Source organism: Colias eurytheme, chromosome 8 (assembly GCF_061535395.1).
Source record: "Colias eurytheme isolate Ceu_HAF_F1 chromosome 8, ilColEury1 Martin Lab GWU primary, whole genome shotgun sequence".
Lineage (NCBI taxonomy): Eukaryota > Metazoa > Arthropoda > Insecta > Lepidoptera > Pieridae > Colias > Colias eurytheme.
This window is the reverse complement of record NC_142987.1, coordinates 9,198,038-9,221,389: the sequence shown is the minus strand read 5'-3', so window position 1 is coordinate 9,221,389 and position 23,352 is coordinate 9,198,038.

Sequence of the window (23,352 nt, the reverse complement as noted above, 5' to 3'; positions counted from 1 at the left end):
TAAAAATTCGAAGGACATCGCAACTGTAAACTTTCCGCCGTTTTTTGGAAGTAAAAAATACCCAAAAATGACATCATTCATATTAAATTGAAGTATTGTGTACAGATTGTCAAAAATGTAGAGCTAATCTATACTAATATTATAAATGCGAAAGTAACTCTGTCTGTCTGTCTGTTACTCAATCACGCCTAAACTACTGAACCAATTTGCATGAAATTTGGTATGGAGATATTTTGATACCCGAAACATAGGCTACCTTTTATTGCGAAATATGTACCACGGGCGAAGCCGGGGCGGACCTCTAGTTATATATAATTATCTTAAACTTTTTGGTTTAGTAGCTTATTAATGCCATAGATTACCATTATTGCAACAGTAGTGACTGATTCCTTGCTGATTCCTATTAGAATTAAATATTAATTACACTTTTCTAAAACTTACAAATATTATGCGAAAGTTTGTTTTGTTTATTTGTTCTGTCCGTCGCAATACAGCGATTTTATGATATAATTTTATAAAGAGAATCTACTAGATTGACATAGACATATTTTTACCGAAGTAAAATCATATTAATGTCGATGATATTATGTACATTGTCATATAATATGCGCGTTTTATCCCTCCGAAATTTATAATTCCGATAGATGGCGCTATATTTAAAATGTGACATGTATCTTCATTGCCCTAGCATGCGAAATCGCGACGAAAAGCTAGTTAACAGGCAGTGACCAGGAAAGAGTAAGACAGCTCGAAATAAATATAGCTTTCTCTTTCTAGACGCCGATCAGCTGTAGCAATAGAAAGCACTATAGTGGAGCTAAGAGACCATGTTTGTGATCTATCGGAGAAAATTTATCTAATATTATATGTAAATGTTTAAATAAACCGCTTGAGATGCATTTGTATGTATCTTATAAATTATCGAACGGATTTTATTAAATTTTAAATTATTCCAACATTGAACAAAAATATGGGCCACATTGATGTAAAATAGTGTGAAAATCGTACACGATTAAACCTCATGTCAATATACAATTATGTAGTTCTCAAGTCCTTTTAATATAAGTTATAATTAAAAAAAAAAAAAAAAACTTTATTTTTGATATTTAATTTAAATGAGTCGAGTATTCTTCATCCATATTTTAATTTAGTAAAAGTTCATTTTTTTATAAAATTGTTCCCAGTTTCATCAAAATTGGTTCAGCATTTTTTAAGACACAGACAGACACATGAAGAATGAATTTTATTCCTCAGATTATTTACATAATACCTTATCATCAACCTGTTCCTAGACGTACTATATCAGTAGACAAAGTCATGGGCATTTTTATGACTAGTATAAAATAAATTATAGTATAATGTAATCGAATATATTTTAAATATAAAATAGATTAACCTTAGAGATTAATCATCTCAAACCGGTTCATAACTCGCCAAGCATGGTACTGTTAAATTTACACGAAGTTTACACGTGCCAAATTTTTTTACTACTAGGTATATCGTGTGAATACCTTACGTAATAATAATAATAAACACTATGGGTATGTATGTGGTTTTAATGGGGTACTTTTGGATTTTGTGTATGTACAAACTAACTTCTAGACTGAACTGATATACTTTTATGCTACAAGCTTTCAATAAGTGCAAATAAATTGGGTTGGGCAATCTTATTAAAATTTTTGGTTTTACAATTTCGAATATTTTCGTACATAGAAGTACCCTCATTAATATTTCATCTTAAAGCTCCCAATCGTTGTCTGTATTCAAATAGTATCTCATAATTATTCTCTAACTCTATGTTATGTTTAGCTTATTTGTTCTTTTTGGTGTTCAATATAAAAACACTAGCTGTGCCGCGCGGTTTCACCCGCATTGCTCCGCTCCTGTTGATATAAACATGATGATAGTATATAGTCTATAATCTTCCTCGATAAATGGGCTATCTAACACCGAAAGAATTTTTAAAATCGGACCAGTAGTTCCTGAGATTAGCGCGTTCAAACAAACAAACAAACTCTTCGGCTTTATAGTATTAGTATATATAAACACTTCGGTCAATACTGACCTTTTCGATCTTTCCAAAAAGACATGAAAAAGGACCCAGAGTTAAACACTTTTTATAATACCACATATATAATACTTATAACACTAAATTACAGGTTGAAAATCAATCGTCGTTTTTGGGAACCTCAGAACCAACCAATGATTGCCCAGTTGTAATGTGACCTTCGTTTTCAATCAAAAATAAAAAATGCTCAGTTGTTAGGCCCTCCGTTTTTAAATAACAAGTTGATACTTTAATAATAAAATATTATGATTTTAACACTACATTACCATTGCTTCAGATTGGTCAAGAAAAATATAAAACCGGCATCTTGAAGAATGAAAATGTGACGACATGTCAATCACAAGAAAACATAAGACATACACAAGAAAATTATATGTAAAATATTCTAAGAACAATCCATACTTGGCCTGCCTTCTTCTTATATTTAGATTTTTTTAATGAAGCACACAATTCAGTATTTTCACTTTTATTTTAATTTAAGTTAAAATCATCGTCAGGATCTTGATTGTAGCCTAAACTCTTATAGGAGAAATGTGACCCCATAATGAGAACAAAATATAGTCTGGGAACATTGATAAAATGAGCAAAACATAATAAAAACATTATTTTTTCAACCATTGTACAAGGTTCCTCACTTAAATTGGCATATTTATTTTGCAATCCTCATTACATTTTAATCCTAGTTTAAAGAATTTAAACTATTGTCGGCCATTAATGCCATAGATTGGATTGTTAATTATTTCTTACATATAGTAGTTTTTGCATGTTTTTATATGGCCATAGCTTTATATCAAGTTTAGTATCACCATGACCTTACAAGGATTTAATAAGTATGTATTCATCCTTATCCTTACTAATAGTATATTGTGAGTCTTAGTGAAAGTGCATTTGTATGTCTGTCTTTCTTTCCCTTCGCAATGAATATATTATGTGTATGGAATTCTTCTGTTGTGTATTTCTTGTTTGTAGATAATTTAGAGGCTAGATACTTAGATTGTAATATAAGTAAATATTGTTAGTCATATAATAAATAGTTAATTGCCTTCAATCACCAGAGCGAAGCCGCGGTCGATAGTTAGTAGATTAAAATATAAGCATAAAATTTACGATGATATTTCATAAAATTCTCGTTTTATAATGAATCAGCACAATTTCATTTGATATTCGTCAGTGGTCAGATTGCATTAAAGCCACAAAATAATATGAATTAAACTTTATAAAATAAGTATATAACCTAATAGTATAATAAATAATAAATAAAAAAAAAAACTTTATTGACATAAAATTATATCAATTCAATTAGGTACTCTTAAATTATTTTAGGGTTATTACATGGTTATTACATGATGTTTGGGCCCGGCGACGCGACGGGCTGCCGCTGATGGGGTCACGGATGAATTCTACACATACCCGTGGCCCCGTCGTTGATGCGGCTTGACGGAACACAGTGGGGTTTTGGACATAACCCACGGCCTCTTCCCCGGAGGCCGTGGGTAATCTATGCAAGATTTTCCCACTAAAAAAAAGGGTTATTACATGATAATTGATATGCTATTATATTTACAACTAGCTGTGTCCCGCGGTTTTACCCGCAGTGCTCCGCTGTGTTGGCCATAGTGTGATGATATATTATAGCCAATAGCCTTCCTCGATGAATGCGCTATCTAACACCGAAAGAATTTTTAAAATGGGACCAGTAGTTCCTGAGATTAGTGCGTTCAAACAAACAAACACTTCAGCCTCAATATTAGTATGATATTAGTATAGATAGGTATGTAAATATGTGCAACCATTTCATTATTTACTCGCTTAAAAGTAGGTAGGTACTTAATTCAAACTACTTCAACTACTTGCAGTACCTAATCACTAAACTACCAATTTTAGAATTTGCGTTTTGTAAGATCTTTGCGACGTAGTTACATTTAAAATATATCCATCTTCTCATACATATTGCATTTGTTCTGATAAATATTTATTATGGCGACTTTATAAGAATAAATAGTAGGGTTTAATTTTAATTAGCAATCACACCTCTTACAGATTAATCTAGTAGAGCATGAAACCAGTTAAAACATAATATTATAATATTATGACTCTACAGGTAATTGTTTAGGTTTACAGCTTAATTTGACCCTACAATTATTTTTATGGCTAAAAGAAGATTTCAATAAGAATTTTTTTACAGGAACCATTTTAAATTGTAGCTTTTATTTTATATTTTGCGAATGTAACGGAACTCGCACAGACAATCTCTTAATACAATTATATGATTTCTCTCTCTACCTTATAAAAATGAAGTGGAGAAAAACTTATTTCCAGTAACATTGTTAATTTACTGTAGTACTACTTATAGCTTAATAAATATGCCTCTATATAATGTGTTTTTATGAAACTGAAGCACAGAATCAAACGCTAGCCGAAGAAAAAACTATAATGACATCATTTTCGCTAAAAAGATCTGAATGCAAATGGAGACAAATTAATAATATAATACAGATTAAATGAACAAAGGTCATATAAACATCTATATCACTATTATGAAAGTTACCTTACTCAAGCATTTGATAACATTTCAAGGGAAAACGCGGGAAAAACCTAGTCTACAGCTACGGGGGGATTACCGTCAAACCGGTGTAGTGCTAAAATTGCGCTCAAGTTTTATTACTATTTTAATGAGCTAGCTAAGGTCACGCATCAAAAATCAGAAGCGTTGTTTTATCGTACTGATAAGAATAATTACTAGATATGAGGATTTTGTGTCCGGTCTGTGAAAGTAAAATGTCTAGATTTTCTATTCAAAGATTGATATTTAATGTATTTAAAAAAATCAGGAAACCAAAATTTGCAATAATAACACTCTTGTGATACTTTAGAAGAATAACTTAGCTTTTGAGTATGATAAAAATAAATTTATGTAAAATATTCGATCACCAAATCTCAAAATTACATAATGCTTGTTTTATCAAGCTTTTAGAAAAATATACATCCGTGATGATTTCATATTATTATCAATGTAAATTAGAAAACATTTTTGAATATTCAACGTTACTATTATATTCTTGACGCTGAAATATATTCAACAACATGCTATGTATTTCGGGTTCTCTTGGCCCAACTAATGACCGCCGATGTTTGCCGCCAGGCGCCATTGCGGCGATTATGAATAAAAATCTACAATAATGACGGATCACAGACATTTAAGCCTTCTACACTATCGTGATTGCCTCTACTCGCCCAACACTGCCCATTGTCAAGAGCCCTCTTGCCATTTATTATTCTAGTAACAGATCCTACTCAAGAAAATGAATAAGCAAGCGGCATTTTAGCGGCATTCACGTTTATAGTTGGCACGCGACTCCATACCACTTTAAGGTCGGCAGACATCGAAATGTGTTGGCGAATATGAAGCAGTTTTTTGTTATTGCTTTGTTTTAATGTTTTTAAATATTCATGTATATGTAGATGTTTTAATTAACAACTTAGATCATATCGTATGAGATAATTTTTTGAGAATATGCTGGGGTCGAATTATTTTATCTAATTTTTGATTGTACGTAGACATATTATTTCCTTTTTGATTTTTTTTAAGTTAGTAACTTAGTAGTGTGTAAAGCGGGCCATCGAAAAACCACACCACAAGCAATCTTCGGTAATACAGATTTTTGGGAAGTCAAAGAAAGAAACTGTGAAGCTTTTAGGCAGACCAACTTAAATCACTCTCAAAAATGTATTATCGACTTGCCTCCTTGTGAAAGACATGCATCATCATATTATTATGTAACAATTCCATAAATTCCTACAGATGATAAACAACTCGAAAAAATTTAAAATTATAATGTTTATCGCGAATTGTGTATACGCATTTAAAGTGAATATTTTTGATTTTGCAAAACGGACGCTGATGACGCTCAGATTAGTTCCAAACAGGTATTCTATCGAAATTCCTATCCTCTGACCTTTAAAATGGACGTCAGTTAGACCACGCCTACTTTATATGGACGTAACAATAATTATTTGTGGGATAATCAAACCCGTTATTATGACGTAGATAGATATTATGTTATATTTAATACGTCATGGGTATCGTGAAAGTTTGTTATGGTGGTACATATTATGTTTATTAGTATTTCGTCAAGTCTGAAAAGAAGTTGATATTTTTGGTACTGCATTTATTCTACGAGATACAGATGTCATTTTTCGTGATATTTCAGCTTTGATGTGTATCATCCGTGGCAGTATGATTGTAATTTGACGCTCTGACGTAGTTTATTCGACGTACGATCTAAGTGTCCCGTATAATGCAGGATAATTAGATCGTACGACGAATAAATAAAAGACGTATGGCGCTCGGAGACTGCCGCGGTAAAGCTATTGCATGCTATGCCTTCAAGCCACACCTCCGTGCCCGTCGGAGTGGGGAGCGTGAGGTTTTTTTGTTACGGAATTTCTCGATTCGGTCCCCGCGCTCAAGGCCCGCGATAGAAGCTATGCAATCTGGACTGTATTATTAGTGTTTGAGACTGCATGGTATCCATTTGCATACCATATGCATGCACTGATGACTGCATATTATAATCCATACTAATATTATAAATGCGAAAGTAACTCTGTCTGTCTGTCTGTTACTCAATCACGCCTAAACTACTGAACCAATTTGCATGAAATTTGGTATGGAGATATTTTGATACCCGAGAAAGGAAAGGCTACCTTTTATTGCGAAATATGTGCCACGGGCGAAGCCGGGGCGGACCTCTAGTATAATATAAAGAGTCTCTATAATATAGAGTCGTACGGTCATGTTATTTTGTTTATTATACTTATCCCAGCCTTTTTGATTTCCAATAATATTATAATATTTCACAGTGTACCGTATTATCTTTAACAGTATGAACACTGGACCTCATAATGGTTTCTGCTTACTTAATTTTTACAAAAACTTTATCCAACCAATATGGTCACAAAATATTATCAATCAATCCCATTCATGAACTTTGTCAGTATTGATCATATTTTTTAGACCTTAAAATATAACTTCCCATTCCATCCCATATACTCCAATTACCATATAATCTTATCGAATATACACAAACCAAAGATGCAAAAAATAAACTGCGCATCGAACTAGAAATCTCTACCTACTCCATTGACGCAGTTACATATCCGATCCAAATCTGACAGCCCACGTGTATGTTGATCGATATAAAAACTACTATTTTATACGCAAATAAAGAACATTTTTATGGTACATATTGTTTTGCATTCAAGCTAGCTTCCCGCCCGCAGCTTCTTTCGCTTTGTCTTTAACTTAACAAATTATATTTTAAAGCTTACGCATGAATCACTCTTTTTATTTGAAAAACCCCATCCAAATCTGTTGCGTAATTAAGGTCGCATTTAGACACACATTTAGTGGAAAGCTACAATTCGTTCGATAACAACAAACTATGATTAAATAACTGGAGCAGCGAACATGGTAGCACTATATTCCTAGACTTCTATACTGAGTATACAACCCTGCAAAGTGCTTTTGAGAATTTGTATGGTCTTTTTTTATGCTATAGGATAGCAAACGAGCAGACGCGTCGCCTGGTGTTAAGCCGCCCATAAGCATCCACTCCACTGGGAAGAGGATGTGTTGCTGTCCTCAAAGGGATTTGGAAGGAGTTAGGGAGAAGGGGCGAGGATGGGAGGGAATGAGGATAGGGAAGGAGAGGATGGGTAGGGGATGGGAAGGGATGTGGGCCTCCGGACCCCTCACTCACCGTACGGAACGCGACAGTAAACTGTCACTATGGTGCCGATATTCTGTGAGGGTGTGGTACCTTCGCCGGTGCGAGCGTGGCCCAATTCGTGCTGAAGCATGCTCGACTCCCACTCTCAAAACTCTCATTTCCTATCATTTTCGATCTCTAAATCATTTTTATTCCTAATATATGGCAACAACAACGTAACAGCCACTGCCACCCATCCCAACCTACAGGTACTTGGATGAAATCTCCACTACAAAACCTCAAAACTTATTTGAAATCATCCTGGCTGGCTACATAATACATATATAACTTATAATATTATTATTATTATTTGGCTACTTATATTTCTTAAAAATAAATATACGCTGATATTTCATATAGCGCCATCTATTATCGAACTTAGCAAAACTTCTACTGTGGGAAATAAGCAAGATATGTAAAACACCACTAAAAAACATACAATTAAAATATTTAATACATGTAAATATTTCAAAGTTGTGTTTGTTTTTTAATACAGCAAAATAGTTGAAATTCTAGAGCCTATAAAGATTTGACATCCTTTATCTATGTATACTGTATCTACTATAGATATTATCATTATATCATTTTTTTAAAGAAACATTAATTCAAAATTCAGCCCGGATACAAAACTTGTTTTTTTTTTATTAAATTTTGATGTCAGGCTCACGAGCAATAAGGTCATATGTACGAATTTTATAATCCCTGTTTTGTAAATATTAATAATTAAATGTTTGATTGGCGTGTTACAATAAATCGATAAATTGTTTATTAAATTACTACATAGCATAAAACCAAGTCGCTATCGCTTTCTGTATATCCCTATGTACCTTCGAAACTACACAACGGAATTTGAACGTTTTTATGAATATAGAGCGTGAGTTGAAATGAGAGAGAGCTGTTTTATTAGTATCCTAGTATCTACCTAATTGGTTAAGTTTAAGAAAAGGGAGGAAATCTAATAAATAATTTACAAAAACAAGTTTCTATAATCTTGTATTATACGGCTTTATCAAATCACCATAAGTTAATCACGCAAGTATAAAACATTGTAGTACATAATATTACCATTATTTAGATGACTCAGATAAATAATAAAAAAGTAGTAAATAATAAAAAAAAAGTGTGTGCGTGTAACCTTTACGCGCGATTGAAGTAAAACTTCTTTGGCGTTGACGACATTTATCACTGAAATGATTAAATATTAACTTAAATAAAAAATAAATATTATATTATAATTTAATTATATTTATTATTCATGTGCTTTACAAAGATTATTTAAATGTTATATTAAATATTATTCATTCGAAACAGGTAATTGAATGTCATCATAACTTCTTACGTACGAAATTATAGGTTTGTGGTAACTATAATGTGAAACATAAATTTTACTCTCTAAATTTGCTACTTTTCTTGAAAATACAGCATCTATCGTTGTACCGAAACGCGTTGTTGAATGAAGTCGAGAAGTATTCATAGATAAATCAAATTTTTCTTCTAAAAAATCAATTAACGGCTGAGATTCCTGAGAGCGAAAATTAACATTAAAATCTCCAGTTAGAATCATCGGTAATTCATGATAATTACTATTTAAAAGTCGAGAACCTTCAATTGTGAAGTGAAGTAATTGCTGATGAATAAATTTTATGATATTTGTCAGGCTAGTATTTGTAGAAATATAAATAACAACGATAATCACAGGTTGGTCATTCGTATTAACACATCAAACCAAGGCGATGTCACCAATTTGTGAAACCTCATCGGAAATTTGTGATAATATAGTTGGTGAAATATTTTTAATTGGTGTTACATTGTTCAGTGTATCTGTAGATGAATGATATACAGCTACTCCACCAGCAGTTGAGTTGGGTCGTTTGTATTGGATAACGCAATAAAAATTTTCAATAAGAATTTGTTCGTCATTTTTCATCCAAGTTTCGGAAAATAACAGCAATGTGGACCTTTTTAATACTTTATCATTCAGATCAGAAACATGAGCACGTAAACTTTGGTAGTTGAAGGAAAATAGTGTAATGTTACTCTCATTTACAAGGTTATATAATTCTTCCTGTTGTGTTATTAGGCGAGAATTCGAAAGTCTTTCAAATTCACACTGTAAATCAACTATTCCCCCTGGACGCTTTCTTCCATGATAAAATTTGTTGTCATCGGTGTTTGAGACAATGAACAATCCATTTATATCAGTTACTCGTGATAATGCTACATATAACAGCTGCTGACTGTGACTTTTATTGTATTCATAAACGATTTGACGTAAGCGCACAAGCAGATACTAATGGAAAGTGATTTCTCTTTGCAAATATTGTCTTATTTCTATTCATTGGTACAGATGACGATCTTCGTAAAATTGGGACTCCTGTTCTACTAATGTTTAGAGTTTGAATATGATGGGCAGCTTTTTTCCTAATTTTCTCTCCTATCTTACCAGGAAACTCAAGCCATAAGCGTATGATGTTATCACTGTCATCACGTTCAATATACACTAACTTTCCAACACAACCGTTGGCTAAGCCATCAGATACATCAATATTGGTTGTAATAATGTAAAATTTGTTAAGAACTAATATGATTTCATAAGGCGATCCTCCTGTATCAATAACTGACATTTTATGAAATTGTTGGCGTACATATGCTTCTTGTTCAACTGAATGACAACCTATATACATATCTGTTGCTATGGATACTACTTTGTCTTCAGCATGTCTTCAGCAATATTTAAAATAGATTGATTATAATCCGCAACATGTTTATTTTTATTTTTAATTTACTTATTTTAAAAGTAATAAATAAACAAGTACCGTATATTTAGAGATTTTCAAAAAATTTTGCAATTTAAAATACTTAATGTTTTTAAAACTGTTGAATTTTTCATTCACTTTGCTATTCACAATTGATCCGTTTGAAAATTTGAAAATAAATAATCCTAATTGATTATGATATTTGCCACTAGCTGGCTGTCAAGAAGCGTGTAGTATATGACATATACTTACAACCAATCAGAATTATTATTTTTAAATGGCGGAAACTACACAGCGTTACTTCCGTCAGAAAAAAAATCTGAGTTACTCCCTAGTCGCGCCTAAAGAAGTTTTACTTCAAAAAAAACATTATAAAGACGCGTGCTCAAAGGGCCACGTGATACAATACCCATTATAATTACCATACACATATAAATTATAGTTCTATAAATCAGTTAGGTAGCAGTCGATTTAATTATTGCACGAGGAAATCCTAAGCGACATATTTCTGATTGAGGAAACTTAGTGTTGCGTAATTTAACGGTTTACCTTCCTTTTGATGTCGCGAAATATGATATTTAACTTTAAGCACGTCATTGTTACTTAATATCGATTTTAGTGGGATGAAAATGGGAAAAAATAAAAATAAAACTATGAAAAAAAAGTAGAGTATTTTTAATTCATTTCAGACACTTAAAAAATGGGTTGAGCGATAGGTTTTTGTTTATTCATTAATATTTAAATAAAAGTTACATGATTTTACACTCATTTTAATGTTAATTAGTTTCTTTAAAGTCTTTAAACAGTATTTTTACTTTTGTAGTTTTTGAAGTGAAACTTCTTTATCGGGGTTGGAAAATAATTTTGTGTAACATTTTTTCGTTACGCGTGATATTTTTCCGTTACGCTTACGCGCCATTTTCTTATCCCTACCACACGTGATTCGACGTATTTCTGTAAAGTTGAATAGGTATAGTAAATTATTTTTTGTAAAATAAGGTCATAAAGAAGTTTCACTTCTTAAGTGTGTACACTAGTACACGCACACATTTTTTTAATTTTGGCTTTTCATTTTTGACTCCTGTTATGAAGTTAGGTAGCCGATCGTTTGATTTTATCAATATTTATACTATCTATACTATTACAATCTGAGGAACTACTGGTCCGATTTGAAAAATTATTTCGGTGTTGTGTGCCCATTTATCGAAAAAGGCATCATCACGCTAAGACCAACAGGAATCGAACATTGCGGTAAAACCGCGAGGAACTTAAAAAAGTGAATTAATGTTGTTGTGAAGGTTTATCACAATATTATAAAAAATGTGATCTGTGTGTTTGTTCGTCTGTTTTATGGAATAAGACTCTATCTAAAAATGCAACTTCCTAGTCATATAAATCTATACATTTTTTTCCTGAAGGACTCTTTCTTATTGATAATAATTTTTCTTACTTTTAAATAATTTGTTTTCTATTCAAACAATGGAATCTGGGGGCACGGTAGTGCCCCCGCCAAGACAAGCCAAGCGAGGCGCACGGGCACTACCTACCTTTTCTCGAAGCGCTTCGACGTTTTTTTGAACCCTCATAACTTGGGTTTGGATTATGCTAGATCAACAAAATTTTCGGGATATATTGTCAATAGCGGACTTATTGAACATGTTAAGTTTTAATTACATTAGCTTTTATACTTCAGATTTTATTTATATCTAAAAAACGCTAATTTCGTCACTGACTCACTGATGATCATCAAAATTCTTAAGGTATTTCCTAATGTCCTAGAAAGCTGAAATTTTGTATGTAAGCTAGTATTAGCACACAAACTTGTAACTTTCATCCCCCAACCCCTTAAACTAGGGGATGGGAGTTTGTATGAGACCTGTAATTTTAAATTAAATTTTGATGACGCTAGAGGTCTAATCTAATAATCTAAAACTTGGTTCCCCTAGATATATATATGTATAGGTACTCCTTGTTAAAAAAAAATTGTTACAAACAACCTACAAAAAGAAATGAAATCCCACCAAAAACATTTTCATGTAAAATGTTGCCAAGACGAGCCCATATGACTCGCACTGTCAAAAAGTTATCAGATCTCATGTAGAGCCAAGCTTCTAACACTACACGCCCTAACTCTACAAGGCCTAACTTCACAAACTCTACACCTTAGTCAAAATATGTGGCTTGGCCGTTCGTTACTACAAGAACTATTGTATAACACAAAAGTAATGAACAGTGAATTAATTTTTCACCTTACGCCGATGTGAATGTAGCGAAATGGTCAAGCCACATATTTTGACTAACGTGTAGAGTTTGTGAAGTTAGGCCTTGTAGAGTTAGGGCGTGTAGTGTTAGAAGCTTGGCTCTACATGAGATCTGATAACTTTTTGACAGTGCGAGTCATATGGGCTCGTCTTGGCAACATTTTACATGAAAATGTTTTTGGTGGGATTGTCATTTATGTTAATTTATAATTATTATGGAGCGAGGTAATGTTTGAATATTTATTGAAGGTTTTTTTAAATACATGAATAAAAGTCTCTATCCTGATTTTTAATTATACATTAGATAAGATATAATTAAGTGAATCATTAAATGAATGTTTAATTATGTATCTTTAGCAAAAAATTTAATTAAGTCGAAATAGTGTTTGCATTTTAAATGTTTTACTTTTTTAAGGCATTTTAATTTTATGTTCAATTTTGAGTTTTCGGTGTAAAATTTTTGTGAACAATGGCGCTTTTTTGTCATGACCCTGACATAAAATCCAATATATAAAAAGATTACGTAATTTTAGATCTTTTCCGTGCATATCTGGGAACGTAATGAACTCAAACTCAAATTGAGATGAAAAACCTTATTTCTGAGTCTTCGCTGTCTGTCTGACCATCATTGAGATATTAGCGAAAAACGAAATGCCTTTTCTTTCTCTTGCAATTTTTTAAATGTGTGAATATGTTACTCGAAAGAGCCATCGTTCATGTGTTTATGGGGTTTATGTCCATTTAACATATTTTTCAACTAATACGCTTCTAAAAGAATTGGACCAGCTTGCACCGGAGAAGATACCACATACTTACAGAAAATCAACGTGAAAAAGCGTGCGTTTGCTATTTTGAACCTATCGTGAGTATGGAAGCTCGAGCTCCGTTTTTTTCCCTAGATTCCTTTATTCTCGTCGTCAATCCTTGCAGAGGACCTACTTCTGCGGTCTACAAATGTCCATGGCTAGTGATCGCTCACCATAAAAGCGAAACACCAACTCGAATACCCGCTTTGAAAGAAAAAAAATACATTTTTGAATAAAATTAAAAAATAAAGCAATTTAGACAACATTTTTGGTTTGTAAATTGTAGACGATAACGCAAAAAATGAAAAAAAAAAACACATTTGAATAGTAGGTAGGTATTTAGTATATCGTATGTCTGAGATTGATACAGGTTTTTATTTATACATGAAACGCTGACTCGCATTTTGAAGGATAAACAAAAAGTCAACAAACCAGATGCAGGCTTTATAGCCCAAGATCCCGCTGCTAAGTTCTGTAGTTTATCTGTTTTTGATGAAATTAATTTCAAGTGAATATTGAGGTATTTTTCAATGGATTAACGATAAGTTGACATTCAGCATTTTCAACTGTGGATTATCGTAAATAAAAAATGTAAAATAGAGTTTTATATAGTATTTTCTTGTGTTTTATTTTACGCGTGTAATATTTAGTCTTCCCACTGACCACGCTCGCCTTTGAGCTTCAATAAATAAAAAAAAATCTATTCAATTCCAATTTCAAACTAACTTCAGAAAAAGAAGAGATTCTCAATTCGGTTGTATTTTATATGTTTGTTACCACTAAACATCTGACTGGGTGAAGCGATTTTGAAAATTGACATATGAACAGACTGAAAGACAGACAAATCTTTATAATAGCAATAATTATCTATAGTTTAATGGTAATAATTAATATAATGGTACCTAATGTTGTATATGCCGTTTTACACTATGCGTACGGAACCCTATAAAGATAAAAATATTCCAGTTTTAAATTTTTTAATAAGGCGTATATTTTATTAGTCCAAAATTTTCTGGTTTTGGAAATATTATACGCCTGTATCTGTCTTAAAATTAAAAATTCACGTAAAAAAATAACGCAGACGAATCTCAGTATAAAGACTAATCAGTAATTATATTTAGCGTATGTACCTATATCCTGCTACACAGAAAGACACGTGTGTGAAATATAATAAATTTAATTTTATGCACTCGGATGATTTTAAACGTCTCCCATTGGTCAATTTTTACTCCAACCTACCAGACAAATAACATTCTAAAACACCTATAGCACGATTATCTAATATTCTATAACCAACTTTACTTGTATAGCATAAGATTTAATTTAGTTTAACACGACGAATAGTATATGGTTGATGGTGGGACTGTATTTCCCAGTATGACTGTTAAAATATGAGTCGTTTTTAAATGAAATCGAATAGGTATTCGATTATAATTTCCATTTTAAAATATATACAGGGTAACTTGTTAAACACCAGCAACCTCGCAGGACAAGATACCTAACATCTATATGTTCATCACACAGAAATACGATATAAATATTGAATACTAGCTACTACATCTTTCAGTATGTAATTTTGACTGACCGGTTGGCTTGGTGCAGGGCCTTCCAAGCCAGAGGTCGTGGGTTCGATTCCCACCCGGGGCAAATATTTGTGTGATGAATATAGATATTTTCTCTGTGTCTGGGTGTTAATCTATACTTATATTATAAATGCGAAAGTAACTCTGTCTGTCTGTCTGTTACTCAATCACGCCCAAACTACTGAACCAATTTTCATGAAATTTGGTATGGAGATATTTTGATACCCGAGAAAGGACATAGGCTACTTTTTATACCGGGAAAATGACGCAATCCCGGAAATCCCACGGGAACGGGAACTAACCGAAAGACCGAAAAACCGCGGGTTTTTCTTTGACTGCGCGGGCGAAGCCGCGGGCGGAAACCTAGTTGTCTATATAGGTAAGTATTTATTTAAAAATTATATATGTCTGTTTCTCAGTCATCTGGTTTCCATAACACAAGCGAAAGCTTAGTATGGGATCAGATCGTGCCGTGTGTGAAAATTGTCCTGAAATATTTATTTATTTATTATTATTATTTTATTTAATAATCGGTCCAGACACACTGGAGTGCTTCTGTAGGGGCTTGAGATAGCATGCAATTGTTAATGTTTCTTACTTCGAGTGGTAGAGCTTTTCATAACATTTACAGAGTATCAAGGCGCTTGCAAACAGTCGACCCACCATGGACCATTATAATTGCAATAACCAGCAATGGTTAATCACTACATAGTATAAATCAAAGTCGCTTTCTCTGTCCCTATGTATGCTTAAATCTTTAAAACTACACAACGGAGTTTAATGCGGTTTTTTTAATAGATAGAGTGATTCAAGAGGAAGGTTTTAGTATATAATTTATTATGTTTTAGACAAAGCGGGCGAAGCCGCGGGCGGAAAGCTAGTTATAGTATAATACGAATTTGCCAGTCCTGTATAAAAAATAAAAAGTATGAAACATATACAAGGAGATAGAAACAATCTATGATAGAAATTGAAGCTTTTCTTTCTTAAAGAACAACACTGATAATATGTGAACCTACCATAGGTAGACATAGCATAGCTACATTAAAAATCTGCAATGTATTGTGCAGAGGAAAAGCTGATTATAAATACATGGATAATTCATTCAGAAGTATCGATTCGGGTATGAAATGATATATTGTAGAGTGATATAGGTTATTAATTGTTTTTATCACGGCTCAGTCTGAACAAAGCTTGGCCAGTCGTTAGTATATAAAATAATATTATGAATTCAAATAATTACAAGAAGACTGTATAGATACCACTGTATACACGTTAATTTTCATATATTATCTATTTGACTTTTTTTTCCTCAAAATGTATGTCTGTAACAGGTTTTTTTATTGCAAAAAGTAGATTGAAAAATATTAAATATACCAAATAAAAAATATTGATGATATCAGCTTGTGTATGTGTAGATACGTCTTTTTTGTAGAGTTGATTTTTGAGGATTTTCTAACTCTATTTTTTCCTAAATTTTTGATAGCAGTAGAATAGTATAATTGAAATTTTGTTTTCTATTATGTACCTACGTATATGAATACATATAATTATTTAATTATAACGTTAAAAATAAGACTGCGTGTTTCTGTACGTAAATCGGAAAATTCTCTTTTTCTTTAAAAATAACGAGCTTTTTCGCTCCAAAATAGCATAAGCTTCATAAAATTATTCTGTAACTCTGAGTATAATTGCCAGACAATAACATATTATACAATACTAGTACTATGGTATCGCGGACTTTCTTGTAGATATTGATCCATTCTATATATACATATTATAATACCGTAGAACATTTTTTTGTTCTATCTCCAATAGATTCCACAGCGCACGCGATGACAGAATTTTTATTAAGGAATTTTTTACACCTTGGGTTATATTATTGCATTTTTGGTAAGGATCTTTATTTTTTTTGAAAATGCAATATGGCCTATGTTGCTCAGTGAAGATGCAGCTTTCTAATGGTGAAAGAATTTTTGAAATCGTTCCAATAGTTTATGCGTGAAAACGATACCTACATAGATACATACATAATTAATTACAAACCTTTCCTGTTTCTAAAATTAGTATAGATGATAAATACATAGGTATATATGTATATTTAATCAATAGGTACATAATAAATAAATATTTCAGGACATTTTTCACACACGGCTTGTTCTGAACACATATATATCAGTTATCACTAACTAAGCTTTCGCTTGAGTTATGGAAACAAAATGGCTGATAAACATACTTATATAATTCTATCGTATTCATTATCGATTTTTAAATTGAAGCCACAATTTTTTTACATTCTTTTTACACCATAAATCATAATGTATACCAAAATGTATTTAATATAGTATCTAAATTAGAAACTTTGAGCACCAGTTTCAGCAATTTCTATACAAAAGTCTATTTGATACTTTATGACGTACATTTCCACGTAGATTTAAACTGTGATTTAAACAGTCCGAAAGGTAAATAAAACTTCAAGAAATTGTGAAAGCGGCAACCTTCAAAATGCTTGCTTCAAAATTTTAACTTTGAAATTGTTGCCCAAGTCTCGTCTTGTGCGTTTTCTTTATTATTCTTATTATTGCTTAATCATCACAAAATTTTAATATTAATATTAATTTCGAAAATGTCGAATATCGACACTTTTATTGAAGTGAAACTTTTTATCGGGGTTGGAAAAAAATGTAGTGTAACATTTTTTCGTTACGCGTGACATTTTTCCGGTACGCGCCGTCTTTTTCTTATCCCTACCACGCGTGATTCGACGTATTTCTGTAAAGTTGTACATAGTAAATTATTTTTTTGAAAAATAAGGTCATAAAGAAGTGTTTCACTTCTCACGTGTGTACACTAGTACTATTTTTTTTATCTATTGCTAGGCTAGCCTTCCTCGATAAATGGGCTATCTAACACCGAAATAATTTTTAAAATTTCCTGAGATTAGCGCGTTTGAACAAACAAACTCTTCATAATATTAAGTAGGTAGATATAGATGTTTTACTCTCAATATCTACTTTTAAAAACTATAAAAATTAACATTTTGTAAATATTACTATAATAAATCTTTAAAAATATCCTATTAGAAGTGAATAAATGAAAACCTACTAGACGCCATTCTGTTTATCGTTTATACCTATAAAAAGCAGATGCACAAAAAACAAGTGGGAGGAGCTCATTAATATTTGGGGGCTTAGCAACACGTCCAGGCATATTATGTGATGTGTGTTAGATATATATGAATATGTTCACATATTCATATATTAATAATCTACCTAAATGATAAAAAAAATTGCATTTATATTTACATAAATTATGTTTCGAAGATAGGAAATATGCCACAGGATCTAAATTACTAATTATCAGATATTCAAAGATTTTGCTAATAAGATTTAATAAACAACAAAGTTTTTGTAGTGAAACTTCTTTATTGTGGGCTGGAAAAAATTTAGTGTAACATTTTTTCGTTACGCGCCATTTTTTTCTTATCCATATAACGCGTGTTTCGACGTATTTCTGCTTAGATCATTACTTAATGATCTAAGTATTTCTGTAAAGTTGCATATTATAGTAAATTATTTTTTGAAAAATAAGAACATAAAGATGTTTCACTTCTTACGTATGTACACTAGTGCACGCACACATTTTTTTTATCATTTAGATTCATGATAACTTCCTAAACGTGTATATTTAGTAGAAAGTTAGTTTATTGTCAGTTTATTTTTAATTGTTCCTAAAATAAGAAGTAGGTACTTATTCAAAGTAAAATCCTCAGAATCCTCCTTATGAAAAGCCATAAGATCATATTTAGTTATCATTGTTATACATGGTGGTATTACTATGGGTATTGCACATTAATACCATTACCATTTCATAACACCAATATTCATCTAAGAGTTCAAGGTCCGAGTCTACATCATAAGAGTGACAATAAGATGCTTTAATATTCCTCCAATCGGTGAAAAACATTACCAAGAAACATTTCCGGCATGTCCAAGAATCAAAAGTTGGACGATATGAAACTACAGCCAATCAGCAGCACTTGGCCAGCGTGGTGGATTATGGCCGAACCCTATTGGAGGCCCGTGTCCTTGTAGTGGGAAGAAATATGGGCTGATGATGATCAGGTACATAATGCTAATTGTATTTTATTCACAATTACTGTCCAAAACAAATATATAACTATGATGTACATACATCATAGTTTTTTCTACATAGATATTTCAGTAAAACGTAAGTTTTCTTGAAAATTCGAAATGCTAATTTTCAAGAAATATCGCGTTCAAAAAATCAACATTAATAATTTTATTTAAAAAAGAACAGATTCAAAAATCTGTTCTTTTTAAATTGAATTTTTATTTTAATTATTCTAGCTAACTACCTAGATTTTATCTTTCAAAACCTCTTCTATAAGACGTGGCCTTCAAAGTAATTATATTCAAAACTAATTTTTGAAACTAATAAATATTAAAACTATAATTAAGCATGCAAAACATGCAAATAAATATTAAAACAAATACAAAACATACCTAAACAATTATTATTTACTGGACTCATGAAATAACTAAAAACGATTTATCAAGCAAAGCTCACGGTTTAAACGATACACAGACCGGATAAACAGGTTTTGATGTAATTAGTGTAATCGCCTGATGCTCCTTGAATGATCTCTGGTGCATAATGCGTGCTGCAAATGTATGTACAACCACAATCAATATAATTGTTACATGTTAACAGTGTTGAGATAAGCAATTTAATTATATTGTGTGTAATCTAGTAATACCAGTAATAATTTAAAATTGAAATATTGAGATTAGAAAAAAGTCAGATCTTTTCTGATATTCTAGGGCTAATTTTTCAATTCTTAGTTAAAACCCTTGGTTAAAACTTATTCGTCGAATAACGCATTACACTACCATTTTAACCTTAAAAACGTATTTTAATTGCCCGTATTTGCCAGTTTACGTGACATTTTAATATTATCGTGTAATACTGTGTGTAATACTTTATTGGAATTACTCGTGAAGAAAACGCTTAATATAATTTTTAGAAGCGCGTTGTGTAGATCTATATTTTGTGGAACTAATTGTATACGTCTTGGTTCTTACAGACGCTCCAAGGGTTATACGCATAAACTTGTGATATCAGATTTCTCTTAATGTAGAGCTGGCAGTCTTTAGAATGCTGCAATGCCTGATAGAAAGCAATCAAAGCAAGCAATTAGTTGAACAACCAGAGCTACGGTTTTCGCGAAATACGAGTATTACAGTTTAAAAGCCATCAAAAGAATTAGCGGAGAAGCTCTTTTTAGGCATTCCAATCACAGTTTTTACAATCTGCCTTTTGATGACTATGATTATCTGTATACAGTATCCACATGGTATAAATTATTGAAGTGAAACTTCTTTATCGGGGTTGGAAAAAATTTATTGTAACATTTTTTCGTTACGCGTGACATTTTTCCGTTACGCGCCATCTTGTTCTTATCCCTACCACGCGTGATTCGACGTATTTCTGTCAAGTTGGATATAGTATTTACATATTATTTTTTGAAAAATAAGGTTATAAAGAAGTTTCACTTCTTACGTGTGTACACTAGTACACGCACACATTTTTTATACTATGGTATCCACATCGTCGTATGATCATGCTATTGATTGCAATTTGAAACAGAACTCCATAATTTTCATGTTTGTCCTTCTAAGTTCTAGGTTTATTAGCAGTTCAAAATCAATTCATGCTACACTTATATGAATCTAATAAGAATCTATTGTTAATTATGATTCGTAAAATAATATAATGTTAACCATAATAATTTAATAAACATCTCGCGAATCTTAATTTTGTATGAAATATCTGTTATGTGGCTGCACAAAAACTATGAACATGTAGGAAATTATTGAATTTTTAAGGAACACGTCTACTAAAAGTGACCCGACGGAACATGGAACCCAATTTTTTCAAAATACATATATGGTAAAAAGTAAAAATATATAACGGTAAGTTAAGTACGGTATTGCCAACGCCAAAATAAGATAAAAATCATTAAAAACTGGCAGTGCTAACTTCAAAAAGCGCTTCAATTATCATCACAATAGAATGCAATGTGATATTAATAATGACCAAAGATTTTTCGAAGGAAGTTATGCCGACGGGGTCGCAGATAAATAATTCTACACAATACGATAGTCCATCCATCCTATGGGAATCTGACATAACACAATAATATAGTATCCATATGCAGAGTCAATAAAAGAACGTCCGACTAATATTAGAAATGCGAAAGTTTGTGAGAATGCATGTGTATGTTTGTTACTCTTTCACGCAAATACTACTGAACCGATTACAATGAAACTTAGCATACAGGTTAGTGGATTAACACATAGGATAGAATCCTGGAAATCCCACGGGAACGGGAACTATGCGGCAGCCGCGGGCGGAATGCTATCTTATCTTAATATGTACTATAAAGGCGAAAGTTTGTATGGATGTTTGTTACTCTTTCACGTAAAAACTACTGAATGGATTTGAATGAAACTTTACCACAATATAGCTTATACATCAAAATAACACATAGGATAGGTTTTATCCCGGAAATCCCACGGGAACGGGAACTATGCGGGTTTTTCTTTGAAAACGCGGGCGAAGCCGCGGGCGGAAATCTAGTAGTAATATAAAGTGAATTTGCAATTTAGCAGCAGCAGCAGCAGCAGGTACCATATCCTTCCTAATCATAGCACCAACATATGATAAGGACATAAATTGCAGAACTATACTTTAGCGCACTTTAAAACCCCTTTAGTTTCGATTCTCTTCGATTCATGATACCTAATTACATGTTGTTTTCTTACATTAACCAGCAATTAATATTATATTGATATGTTTTTAGTATTAATAATCTCGTGTACATTTGTACCGAGTTAGGATTTATAAATTTTTTATCTTACGTTTCACATCTTATCGTTATAATGATACAATTTTCAGTTTATTAAAATTTTATTAATTCGTTACGTATTACTAACAACCACACCAAACTATTAAGTTTTGATTATTATTGATCGTTAAAAATTTATTTTATTTATTTACATAGGTATATATATCACTCAATTTATTTGAATTTAAAAGTGAGAAAAGCTCTATGAAGAGACAATTACACGTGAAACTGGTAATAATTCACAATTTACAAAAACAAAGTAATTCTATTTGACGACTAGCTTACCGCCCGCGGCTTGGCCCGCTTTGTCTTAAACCTTTTTTTTTATTTTTTTTTTATTGTGTGATAGGGAAGCGCTTGACCACGATCTCGCCTGATGGTAAGCTGAGATGTGGCCTAAGATGGAGCGCGCTTCCCTAGAAGGTACCCGTTCACTCTTCGCTTGAAGACCCCCATATTGTACTCGTCGGGGAACACATACTCAGGATTCAGGAAGCATGTTCCAGTCCCTCGCGGTTCGGATGAAGAATGTCAATCCGAACCGCTTTGTCCGGGTACATGGAACATCCACCATATGGCGATGCCTAGAGTCTGTGCGCCTCGACGATCGATGGAAAAAAGGGGATGGCGGAATCAAATCGTGCAATTCCGCAGCGCACTCACCAAAGTGTATCCGATAAAATACCGATAAACTTGCCACTCTGCGACGGTGGGACCTAATAAATTATATACTAAAACCTTCCTCTTGAATCACTCTATCTATTAAAAAAACCCGCATCAAAATCCGTTGCGTAGTTTTAAAGATTTAAGCATACAAAGGGATAGAGAAAGCGACATTGTTTTATACTATGTAGTGATAACGTAAGGTTTTTAGAAGTTACATATATATTTTTTTTACCTAATATAATGAACCTAACTAGAGTATCATTATTGATAATTACGATCTAGCCTTACACTATAGGCTAATGAGTAATATAAATCTAACTTAATTTGCCAGGTAAAGTATGTCTAAGAACGTGTCCATTAACACTTTTCTTAATGTCTCTATTAAGGCGAAGACACTTCGTTCATGTGTTCTTTATGTATAGCACTCACTATATTACACTAACACTTCACTAAACTAACTCAAAAGGTTTTGTCCTTTTCAGTCTTCTCACTATGTCCGTGTTGTCAAGG